Source organism: Pangasianodon hypophthalmus, chromosome 22 (genome assembly GCF_027358585.1).
Source record: "Pangasianodon hypophthalmus isolate fPanHyp1 chromosome 22, fPanHyp1.pri, whole genome shotgun sequence".
NCBI lineage: Eukaryota > Metazoa > Chordata > Actinopteri > Siluriformes > Pangasiidae > Pangasianodon > Pangasianodon hypophthalmus.
This window is the reverse complement of record NC_069731.1, coordinates 11,591,765-11,604,833: the sequence shown is the minus strand read 5'-3', so window position 1 is coordinate 11,604,833 and position 13,069 is coordinate 11,591,765. Positions and strand designations below refer to the sequence as shown.

The 13,069-nt window shown below is 41.7% G+C and overlaps 1 long non-coding RNA gene across 1 annotated transcript; it reads right to left on the bottom strand.

The window, feature by feature from the left end:
* Window positions 1-4,951: 4,951 nt before the first annotated feature.
* Window positions 4,952-12,682, bottom strand: LOC128317181 (uncharacterized). Its single transcript, XR_008300705.1, has 3 exons — window positions 12,363-12,682; window positions 9,712-10,588; window positions 4,952-9,357 (listed from the first exon to the last, which is right to left on the bottom strand). It is a non-coding gene; the product is annotated as an uncharacterized LOC128317181 (long non-coding RNA).
* Between the last annotated feature and the right edge of the window lie 387 nt (window positions 12,683-13,069).

Sequence of the window (13,069 nt, the reverse complement as noted above, 5' to 3'; positions counted from 1 at the left end):
AGGAGAATAACAAAACATTGGCTATGCCTCAGACAACCACCAATGTGGCTGCAGTGCAGCCAGGTTCCAGCAGGAGGCGCCAGTATGTAAGACAAAACACAGAACAGAACAAAACGATTCCCAAGCTACAACTAACTGTAGAAACTGTGGAAACAACCATACAGCAAAGAAAGAGAAGTACCCAGCTTTTGGACAACAGCGCCATAACTAAGAAAACGAATCATTACAGAAAATGCTGCAAATTACTTTGTAAATTTGGTCAAAAGAAAATGAACTACAAAAAGTCAGTACATAAGCTTGATAGACAAGCCCTCCAGGTACGACGGCACTTTCTATGTTGATGGCCTTGAATTTGATAGATGTGTTGACACTGTTACTCCTCTGCGCTGAGCAGGAAGAGGGGTTTGTCACGTTATACATAAACAAAACTCTAACTGAGGTGAAAAATTGACAGTGAGCACAACTAACCTTGAGGCTTATGGTGGGAGTAGAATTGAAACAAAAGGCTTAGTCACATTGCTGTGTGGTCTAAATGGAGAAAATTACTCACTTCCATTCTTCTTAGTGGATCAAGATGTCCAACTACTGTTAGGATTTCGTGCATGCTTAAACTGGGGATTGTCAAAATGGGCCCGTATGTCCACTTGGTCAGTATAGAGAACGGCACTGAACAAATCCTCACAGAATACAAAGACTTATTCACTGATTAGCTTGGGGAACTCCTGATCACATGTTCCATGACAGTAGACCTTGGTGTGCAGTCTGTAGTTTGCCCTGCTCACTGTATTCCTTTGGCAATGCAAGACTGTGTTAAAGCAGAGCTGGGCCACATGCAGATCTTGGGTGTCATAACACCGATCTCCGAGCCCACAGATTGGGTTTCATCCATGGTGGTGACACAAAAAGGACAAACAAGAAATCAGACTGTGCATAAACCCAACACATCTCAACACTGCCTTAAAGAGACCCCATTACCCAATGCACAGTGTAGAGGAAGTAGCAGCCCAGATGCCATGAGCAACTGTGTTTTCTGTGCTGGATGCAAAGAGCTCTTTCTGGCAGATATGCCTTGACCAAAAGTCCTCAATGCTGACCACGCTACAGATTTCTTCGTAAGCCTTTCTGCATAAATTCCGCAAGCGATGTGTTCCACGAGTGCTTAACCGAGCACGGGAGGTCAACCTTAAGTTAAACCCTGCCAAATGCAAGTTCCACCTGAACCAAGTCAGCTATGTAGGCCATATCTTCACTAGTGAAGTCTTAAAGGCAGATCCTTCCAAAACAAAAGCAATCACTGACATACCAGCTCCTAAGGATGCTCCAGCGTTACAGCGTTTCCTTGGAATGGCAAATTATTTGGGGAAGTTTATCCCAAATTTTAGCGATGTTGCTGTGCCCCTGAAAAAGTTGATGTACAAAGAAACAGCATGTTGCTGGTACTAACAGCACCAACAAGCATTTGACAGCCTCAAATCATGTTTGAGCACCCCACCAGTCTTATCATACTATGGTGTAAGGAAGCCAGTCACACTAACCTGTGATGCCTCATGTTATGAATTTGGTGCTGCATGTATGCAGGATGGAAGACCTGTCGTGTATGCATGTCGCACACTCATGGATACGGAGATGTGTTATGCTCAGATAGAAAAGCAGCTACTAGCCATTATGTTTGCCTGCACCAAATTCAAAGACTATATGTATGGGAAACCCACAACTGTTGAAACAGACCACCAGCCCCTGGTGACCATTCTGAAGAAACCTATTTATACATCCCTGCACACCTACAGAGCACTGTAGCCTGAGCATCATCCTATGGCATAACTCTGGTGTACAAAAAAGGTAAATGCATGTATCTTGTGGGCACTCTATCTCGAGCTCCAAACACGGAAGTCTCTCTAGACACAGCTGAAAATGACACATTTGAAGTTATGTCTGTTAGTTACATTTCCACAGCTTGTCTGGAGGAACTCAGAAAACACACTGCAGAGGATGAGGTGCTACAGGCCCTCAGCACTGTGATTCAATGGTGGCCCATTAAAGAACATAATGTTAGGCCCGCTGTACGTCCATACTTTTCCTATAGAGATGAGCTAATTTTGGAAAACAGAATAGTGAAGAAAGGTCACAAAACAGTCATTCCACACTCACTGCAAAAAGAATACATCAGCACAGTTCATATAGGTCACCCTGGTCTGGAAGCTACCAAGCACAGAGCTAGGGGTATAATTATCTGGCCAACGATGACAGAACTCCTCTTATGCTCAGTTTGCAGCAGCACCAAGCCACTTCAACAGAAGAAACCTCTAAAACTGTTGGAAAAATCAGAGATGGGACTGATGTATTCCTTAATCTCCTAAACCTCAAGAACATTCCCCGTGACCCAACATTAGGTTCCCCAGCTGAACACCTAATGTCGCGACAGATACGATCAGCCACTCCTATTAATTCCAGACTATTGGAGCCAGCCCTTAAACATGCCCAGCAAATCACTGCAATGCCCCTTAATAAGAGGATCACCCACAAGTGCTACTATGATGCCTCAAGTCATCCACTACAGCCACTGGCAAAAGGACAAGTCATAAGAATGCAGACCGCCAAGGGACCTGAACAAAGAGCACCATCCAGTGCAATAAGAAAACATACAGGAGGAACCGACGTCGCATCCTTCCTGTTGCAGAGCCCCCTCCTTCACGGCTCACCCCTGAGGACATTGACTCTCAAAACACATAGTCCACACACACAGGACATTGCCCCCACCCCATGCGAACCATAGCCACACCCTTCGCAACCAGAATTGACACCTACTGATCAGCCAAACCACATAGTACAGTCCCCTACTAAGGTCGGTGATGCACCTTACAGAACACGTTCATCTCATGTCTGCAAGCAAAATCCAAGATATGAACTTGATATGGGTTCTAGTGCTTGGAAAATAATTAAAAAAAAATTTCAAATGTTTGCCAAATGTGTTTATTATGGTTCTTTCCATATTGACAGTGTCATGCTCTTCACTGATGAATTTTCCTTATGCATTCGGAGGATCTCTTGAGATTTGTAAGATCTGCTATAGTTCAGTTGCTTCAATTATTGTTAAATATGTTTTCTTTGTTTGTTAGGAGGCTTTATCTAAAGGAAGGGGATGTAGATCATTCATACAAATAATATGTTTGGACATTCTGAGATATCATACTTGTATGTGCTGACATCTTCAGGAGTTTAAGCACCGCTCACTCACCCTCAGTGTTTACGTATGTTTAATGGTGCACATTTAATGGGCGTTTAATGGGAGGTAGCAGAAAATATTTTGTGCCCTGACATGAGTTGTGATAATAAAACAGTTTTATACACAGCCACGGTGTTGTTTAATGGCATATTCTACAATACCGTTATAGGCAACTGTGGTCCTGCCATTTGCACTTGGAAAAAGTTCGGTCTTTCTCCTCTTCGAAATATGCATGTGCATTTGCATTGCGGTTTACGGTAGACCTTTGGGAGGCAGTACAGGAAATTCGGTTTGTGCTTTTGACTTCATTAAACACATCCTACAAAAAAAAAATCTGATTAACTATAAGACAGTATTAACATGTTATTTTTTCACACTGCACAGAAAGCTTTATTAACAAAACGTGCAGAGGTTTATTAAATCACTTCGGGGGGACTTCAGGTACTCATGACCTGACTTTCTTATTTCATACTGATCAGTAATTCTGTTCCATATGTTCAGTTACATATTTCTATAAAATTAATAAATCAAACTGTAATATAGCCATAAAGTGCAGGTGCTACTGTACTCATGGCATGACTTTAATTTATTTCTATTGATGAAATTTAGAGTAACAGCATTTTTGAAATAATCAGAAATGGCAATTTATTTCTATTTGTGCTACAATTAAAACTCCTATAAAACTGTTAAACCAAATTGTTTTCTGCAAACTGTAGTATGTTCATAAAAGTGTAGATGCCACAGTATTCATGACATGACTTTCTTCCATCCCAGTCTACAGCCTGTCTTCAATGCTGCTCTCTGGCAGAGAATATTGCAGCAATGTCCACAACCAGCTAGCCTTGGGACAGTTCTCACCACCTACATGTATGATGCAACCCCCAAATCATACTGGACCTTATTTGCAATGTTATTCATGGTGTTTATGTACACTATATGGCCAAAAGTATGTGGTCACCTCTCCAAATTATTAAATCCAGGTGTTTCACCCATACCCTAGTGCTATTATTGTGAAATGGAAGTGTCTAGGAGCAAAAATGGCCCAGCTATGAAGCGGTAGACCATGCATACTCACAGAGTGGAGTCGTCGAGTGCTGAACCACATAGCATATAAAAATCTTCTATCCTCTGTTGCATCACTCACTGCAGAGTTCCTAACCGCCTCTGAGAGCAACATCAGCACAGGAGCTGTGGACTGGGAGCAAACCAAACATCTGTTGGAGTTGTGTAAACACACTGCCACTGGATTCTGGAGCAGTGGAAACATGTTCTCTGGAGTGATGAATCATGCTTCAGTACCTGGGAGTTTGATGGACAAATCTGAGTTTGGTGGATGCCAGGAGAACACTACCTACCAGAATGCAGAGTGCCAACAATCAAAGGGAAAATGGTCTGGGGCTGTTTTTCAAGGCTTGGGTCCCTTAGTTTCAGTGAAAACCCATGGATTTGGAAAGGAATATCCAACAAGCTCATATAGATGTGATGGTCAGGTGTTCACATAAGTTCTGTCATATAATGTATACTGAATATTTTTTCCATGCTATGTATTTCTTTAAAAAAAAAAAATCTTCAGATCAAAAAGTTAGCAGTAATTGCCCCTTGTTTCTCAAAGATTCCAGGTAATCATAGCATGACTTTCATGTTTTTGTACTATAGGATTTTGGAGTAATAATTCATTCAGAATTATTCAATTCAATTCATTTTTATTTGTATAGCGCTTTTTTTTTTTTTTACAAAGGTCATTGTCTCAAAGCAGCTTTACACAAACAAAAGTAAAGTGAAGTGTGTGTGTGTGACGTCTCTGATGAGCAAGCAGGGCGACGGTGGCAAGGAAAAACTCCCTGAGATGGTGATAGGAAGAAACCTTGAGAGGAACCAGACTCAACAAAGAACCCATCCTCATATGGGTTTACACTGTAGTGCGCGCGTGTGTGTGTGTACAATGTGTGTTTGTGTAGTCCATAGAAAACAGCTGAAGCGACTTCGTGGCAGTGTGAAGCATTGCCGGTGGACAGGTCCAGAGTGAAGCGGGGGGAGGTCTGGATTACCAGCAGCTCAGGAGTGATGCTCATCTGGTCCAGAGCGTAGGGTGGTCTGGATCACCGGCAGCTCAGGAGTGTAGCTCGGCAGAAAGAGAAGGAAAGTGGTTAGGTACACTCACAGTCACCGTGTGGAGATAAAACTTAATGAGGAGTGCAGGGGACTCCAGCAGGACTAGCTATAATAGCATAACTAAAAGGAGAACCAGGGGGAAACACAGACGTGAGAGATCCCCGATATGTAAGGCATACAGTCACTCTGCCGTCATAAACCTGAGTGACTAACGAGAGTGAGGAAGACAGCATCCAAACACACCAGATCACCATAACACTCAACATCCACGAGTCCCCCAGATCTACTCCTTTGTCTAAAACACTAGTCGCTAAATGCTAGGTTAAATAAATAAGTCTTCAACCTCGACTTAAACACTGAGACCATGTCTGCTTCACGTACATTAACTGGGAGGCTATTCCATAATTTTGGGGCTTGGTAAGAGAAAGCTCTGCCCCCCGCCGTGGTTTTGGCAATGCGTGGTACTGATAGACAGCCTGCATCCTTAGAGCGAAGTAGGCGCAACGGAACGTAAGGTACTAACATATCGCTTAAATACTGCGGAGCGATACCGTTTAATGCTTTATAGGTTAGGAGTAATATTTTAAAATCGATGTTGAATCTTACTGGGAGCCAGTGACTGGCGTGATATGCTCATACTTCCTAGTCCTAGTAAGGACCCTTGCTGCTGCATTCTGAACTACCTGAAGCTTATTTATGCATCTAGACGAACATCCAGATAGTAAAGCATTACAGTAATCTAATCTGGACGTGATAAATGCATGGACTAGTTTTTCAGCATCACTTAGCGAAAGTATATTTCTAATCTTAGCGATATTTCTGAGGTGGAAAAATGCTAACCTGCTTACATTATCTACATGCGCCTCAAATGAGAGATTAGAGTCTATAATCACACCGAGATCTTTTACTGTTAGACTACTTGAAACAGAGAGACCGTCTAAAGTAACAGTGTGATCTTTAAACTTACTTCTAGCGGCTTGTGGTCCGAGTACCAGAAGTTTTTTCCGGGTTTAGCAGGAGAAAGTTGCTTAGCATCCAGTCTCTTATGTCTGTCGCATATGCCTCAACTTTCTTTAACTGGCTATTCTCATCTGGCCTAGCTGAGACGTATAACTGTGTGTCATCAGCATAACAATGGAAGCTAATATTATGTTTACGAATTATGTTACCTAAAGGGAGCATGTATAACTTGAAAAGCAGTGGGCCTAAGACTGAACCCTGCGGAACGCCATATTCTACTCGATAACGTGCTGAGTGGTCACCGTTTAAATCTACAAACTGACTTTTCCAGTCTGTGAAGAAGGATATTATGGTCGATAGTGTCGAACGCTGCGCTAAGGTCGAGTAAAATTAATAGACTAATGCAACCCCGATCAGAGGCTAATAGCAACTCATTGACTACTTTGACTAATGCTGTCTCTGTGCTGTGGTGGGGCCTGAAACCTGACTGATAAAGTTCATAGATATTATTACTTTGTAGATATGAAATTAGCTGCTGCGCTACTACCTTCTCTAGTATTTTAGATAGAAAGGGAAGGTTTGAAATCGGCCTATAGTTAGTTAAGTCGTTAGGGTCAAGGTCTGGTTTCTTTACTAGTGGTTTAATAACAGCTAATTTAAGTGATTTTGGAACGTACCCATTGCTCAGTGAGGAGTTAACTATTTTAAGCAGGGGTTCAGTTACGGTTCCAACTATTTGCTTAAGAAGACGTGTTGGTACCGGATCTAATAGACAGGTTGATGATTTAGCAGAAGAGATGAGTGAGATTAAATCATTTTCTTCAAGAGGAGTAAAACTTTCTAAGCTCTGATCTATGGTTTGTCTATCCTCCCAGTCTATTGTATAATTTGGACTTTGGGCCTGTATCTTCTGCCTAATGTTTTTAATTTTGCTATCAAAGAATTTCATGAAATTGTTACTTTTATATGCTGTTATTGTGGAAATTTCTGTCGATGTCTTATTCCTAGTTAATTCTGCTATGGTGTTAAATAAGAATTTAGGATTACTTTTATTATTTTCTATAAGCGTTGATAAGTAAGTGGACCTAGCTAGCCTTAGAGCTTTTTTAAAGGCTAAAATACTGTCTTTCCATGCTATTTTAAATGCTAGGAGTTTGGTCTGGTGCCATTTACGCTCTAGCTTTCGGGCGTTCTGTTTTAGAGAGCATGTGTGGTCACTATACCACGGAGCGAGTTTCTCATCTTTAATTGTTTTTCTTCTAAATGGGGCTACATTATCTAAGGTACAGCGGAATGTCGACTCTAAAAATTCTGTCGCTTGTTCGAGTTCTAAAGGGTCTGATGGTGACCCTATACTAGCGGATAATTCTGGTAGGTGATTAATAAAGCTCTGCACGGTCGCAGGTGTTATTGTACGGCTAAATCGGTAGCGCGGTTCTGTGTGTACAATGCTACTGTGACACACACAAAACGAAATCAGACTGTGATCTGATATTGCCTCAGACTGCGGGATTATCACTATATTGGTTATATTAACTCCAAAAGATAATATTAAGTCTAACGTATGACCTGCTTTATGTGTGGATCCTACAACACACTGATTGACTCCCAATGAGTCAAGTATGGATGTAAACGCTATCTTCAGCGGGTTTGCCTATATTCTCAAAATGAATGTTAAAGTCTCCGGCAATTAACGCTCGGTCGACAGAAACAACTAGGTTTGATAGGAAATCTGTAAATTCACTAAGAAATTCAGAGTACGGTCCTGGGGGTCTGTAGATAATAACTAACGGAAGGGACTGTGATGACTTATCATTAGCGACTGCACTTATGTTACTATAAAGTGCTTCAAATGAATTAAAGTTTTGTCCTAGTTTCTGTACGATGGTCAGATTATCCTTATGAATAACTGCGACGCCTCCTCCTCTACCGGTTAAACGAGGCTGATGTATGTAGCTATAAGTGGGCGGACTAGCTTCATTTAATGCAACATATTTGTTCTGCCTAATCCACGTTTCTCTTAAACATAACGTGTCATACTCCTGATCCGTGATCAGTTCATTAACTAAGACATTTACATTTACATTTATGGCATTTGGCAGATGCCCTTATCCAGAGCGACTTACAATAGTGCTTTGAAGTCTGTCAAAAATACATTCTGATATTGGCTCGGTAGGTCACAAACTAGGAATACCATCAGTCCAAAACTCTGTTGGGGAGGGTTTTTTTTTTTTTTTTTTTTTTTTTTTTTTTTTGGTGAAAGTGCTAATTTAAGTATTTTATGAAGAGGTAAGTCTTTAGCCGTCGTTTGAAGACTGCCAGTGACTCAGCTGTTCGGACATCTAGGGGAAGTTCATTCCACCACCTTGGTGCCAGAACAGAGAAGAGTCTCGATGCATGCCTTCCTTGTACCCTGACAGATGGAGGGACCAGTCGAGCAGTGCTAGAGGATCGGAGGGAGCGTGGTGGCGCTCGAGGTGTGATAAGTGCTTTGAGATAAGTGGGTGCTGGTCCGTTTTTGGCTTTGTAGGCGAGCATCAGTGTTTTAAATCTGATGCGGGCAGCTACAGGAAGCCAGTGGAGGGAGTGCAGCAATGGGGTGGTGTGGGAAAATTTAGGAAGGTTGAAAACCAGTCGTGCAGCTGCATTCTGGATCAGTTGCAGAGGACGAATGGCGCTCAGAGGCAGACCTGCCAGGAGTGAGTTGCAGTAGTCCAGTCTCGAAATGACAAGGGACTGAACAAGCACCTGTGTGGCCTGTGAGGAAAGAAATGGACGAATTCTTCTGATGTTATAAAGGAGAAATCGACATGAGCGTGTTAGATTAGCAATGTGAGAGGAGAAGGACAGTTGATTGTCCATGGTTACCCCAAGGTTGCGTGCGGTAACCGAAGGCGAGATCAGAGAATTGTCTAGGGAAATTGCAAGATCCTGAGATGGGGATGAATCACATGGGATGAACAGCAGTTCAGTTTTGGTGGGATTAAGTTTCAGCTGGTGAGTTGTCATCCATGATGAGATGTCAGCCAGACAAGCTGATATCCGAGCAGAAACATGAGAGTCTGAGGGAGGGAAGGAGAGGATGAGTTGAGTGTCATCTGCATAGCAGTGGTATGAAAAGACGCTAAGAGCGTTTTAGATTCAAGAGATCTGATATTTAGCAAACCTAGCTTTAGAGTAGAGGTGCAGGCTGCGCTCTCAGTATTATTATCTAATGTAGGTATGTTTATTAAATTGCTAAAACAGACTTTAGTCTTTCTTAATTTTAATACAGCATGGGGAACAGACACAGTCCCAATGTTATGTACCCTAGGTGACGACTCTAGGCAGCTAGCAGACGGTTGGGTTAAGCCAATTGTATCAGTCTGGTGAGTTGAACAGTAGCTATTATAATTGCCATCTAAGGTATGACTTACCAGTCAGATGGTGCGTAGTGTCATGGAGATGTTGTCCAAGAGGACCGCTGCTCCAGCTCTGCTTGGGTGCAGGCCGTCAGTATGGTTGAGCCTAGGACGCTCCCAGAAAATATTCTAGTTATCAATAAAGGGTAATTTCTGGTCTTGACACAACCATTCATTAAAAGCTCGATTCCTCGATTCCTCGCTGGAACATGGGAAGCGGTCCTGACACGATGATCCTCGTCGTGGGCGATGTGCTGCGTACCTTCTCAATCAGGCTTCTGAAGTCCTTCTTCAGGATCTCCGTCTGCCTCAGCCTGGTGTCGTTCGTTCCAGCATGGAGGACCACAGCTCCGATGTTCTTCCTATTCAGGATCGCGGGTACCTGTGCAGTGACATCGAGTACACGAGCACAAGGAAAACAGCGAGTGCGCACCTTACCTTTAGCCGTGGTAGCACGGACGTGCCGGACGATGGAGTCTCCGATGATCACTGTGTCGCATTCCGACTCGCGAAGGGGAGCGAAGCGGTTCCGGGTCGAGATCTCAAACGGGTGGCGGTGGAGGGGGAGAGGTCCTCGCCCGGGTCCTGGCTCGTGTCTTCCGCTGCTGCTGCATCCAGGCTCCGTGGTACCCTGGCGCTGGAGTGAATGAAACCTGGGCGGGCCGCGTCCTAGGTGCACTAGGCCTGGATAGAGAAGTACGCGGAGTTGAGGTTTTGGGAGTGTTTGTTTCCCGCCACGAATTTACCTGGGACAGGTGAGCGTCAGTTCGGGATGATTCCAGCGCGGCTTTCTGTTGTCACAGCTGGGCCTGCTTCACCTGTAGGTCGCGGATCTGCTTCTCCACGGCCTCCAACTCCAGATCCACCGAGTGCAGCTCGGGTGTATCCTCACCTGCAATCAAAGGCAGACACACAACCGACATGGTGTTTTAGAGCAGTAGTGTAACAGAAATAATCGGTGAGAAATGTAAACAAACTTGTGGTAGCTGTGCTAACGGGCTAGCGATGCTAATGGGCTAACCGGCTAGAAGCAGGTGTTCTAGAATAAATAAAACTAGTGTTATAAAAAGCGTTTCGAATGAGAATATTATAAAATACTATCAGCTACTATAAATACTATAAAAAGTTTAAGAAATAGGACTAGATTAATATAAAAATCGAGAAATTTTTAGGTCAGCTTGGTGGAATTATCTGAATTGGCCTTTTACTTTTAAATATGTGCAACATTTTAAAATGTATGACAATAATTGGAAGTTTTGTGCAGGCTACACTAGACCTTTTTACAACAACCTCCCAGGTATGACTCTGAGTTTTATGCTTTTCTACTGTACAAATTTTGAATAAGGGAGTAGCAGATTTCTAGCAAGTAAAATCAGTATTCCTCTGTTCTCAGAACTAATAAATTATTCAGATCAAATTGTTTTCAGCAAATTCAACTAGATATTTGAATAGCACCTTGGTAGGTACTCATGCTGCAAACTTAAAATGTGGCAAAAATAGAACTGAATCCCCATTTTTGAGAATTTTAAAATGCCATTACTCTAAATTTCTACAGTCAGAATGGATGAAAGTCATGTAATGAGTACTGTAGCACCTACACCTTAGAAAGGACACCTTAGCATTAGAAAATGCTAGAAAGTGGCCAGTCAGTAAAAACAATCAATTAAAATAATCAAGCTGTATTGTGTGACCTCTGCAAGATTTCTGAAAACTAGCTGGATAACACATTCCTCCATGTGATGATTTCAGTAAGCATGCATGATTTATTAATTTTACTGGAGTATAAACTGTCCCAAAAATAAAACTAAATTGCCATTTGGGGGGATTTTAATTCTAAATTTCTGGATAAAAGTCATGTCATGAATACAGTAGCACCTACACTTTATGAATATATTACCCTTTGCAGACAACAGTTTGACTTATTAATGTTATTACAGTTTAAATTGTAGCAGAAACAGAATCGACATTTTAAAATGCCATTAGGCTAAATTTCTACAGTAAAAATGTATGAAGGACATGTCATGAGTACAGTAGCACAGTTATGAATATATCACAGATTGCAAATAATGGTTTGATCTATTATTTTTGTGACAATATAAAATTATGTAACTGAACATATGGAACAGAATTATTGATTAGTATGAAAAGTGAAGGTCAGGTCATGAGTACCTTAAGTCTTGTTCATTAATCTTCGGAGGTTTGTGTGATTTAATGTGATTTAATAAACATTTCATATGAACTAAATTTAATTTACCATAATGTTATGGACTTTTCTGTGTAATAAGCTTTATACAGAGTGGCAACTTTATTACTTTTAGTTCGCTGAACCTCTGTACGTTTTCGTTAATAAAACATTACGTGCCATGAGAAAAATAATACTGTTATAGTTAAACCGACGAAGTGTTAATAAAGACGAAAGCCCAAACTGCATTTACTACACCCTCTCGCAAACAGGCTACCGTAATCCGTAATGCATACGCGCATGCTTATTCTGAAGAGCGGACAGCGCGAGCAGGCGCACATGGCGTGGTAGTTATAGGCAGCACCAAGATACAGTGAAATACATTCAGCCACACAACTCTATAAAACAAAATACATATTTCAGAGCTGAGATTTTAAACTTGCTAGCCCAACCAGTTTAAATACCAGCGGTAAACTTCACATACCTGTAATCTGAAGGGAAGCTTTCCAACACTGATCTCACCAACACTGCCAGTACCCTTTGGGAAACTCAGTCCTTTAGACGCGATACTGAATTAAACTCGCCTTCCATCACACACTGCACCTCCCGGCTTCCTTGTTTTTCTTTAGAGTGAGTCAGACTGAAGTTGCCTTTCGAACAAGACTCGAATATCCAACTACAACCACTTGTTTTTATAAACTGGGGTCTGAAATTTCCCGCGCATGCACAGCCTCTCCGATACCAAACGACTAACTAAGGGTCCTAAAGCCTACTGACTGCAGAGGGTTACAAGATTATTATCAAAAATGATCTCTTCATTTATGCATTTTTGGTAAAAATGACAAAAACAACAGAACCAAAAACAAAATTTCAGCGACTGTAATGAAAACACAGGCTGAGACTTTAAGATTTTATTAAATTGTTTTATAATATTACTTGTAATTAATTCCTTAAAAAAATATATTAAAAAAAACTCTTTCTATTTGCATTTGAAATCACACAGATGAGTTTGTTAAAAGCAGAAATAACAGCATTCCAGTTCCTTTTCTATTCCAATTAAAGATCTAGTGTTATGCTATATGGAGCTAGTTAGTGGAGCTCACTGTTTTGGGACTGATGAGCATATGTTCCAGTCATGTGGTCATTGTTTTTATTTAAGGCAACAGTTATGGGGTGGGGCGCAGCTCCATG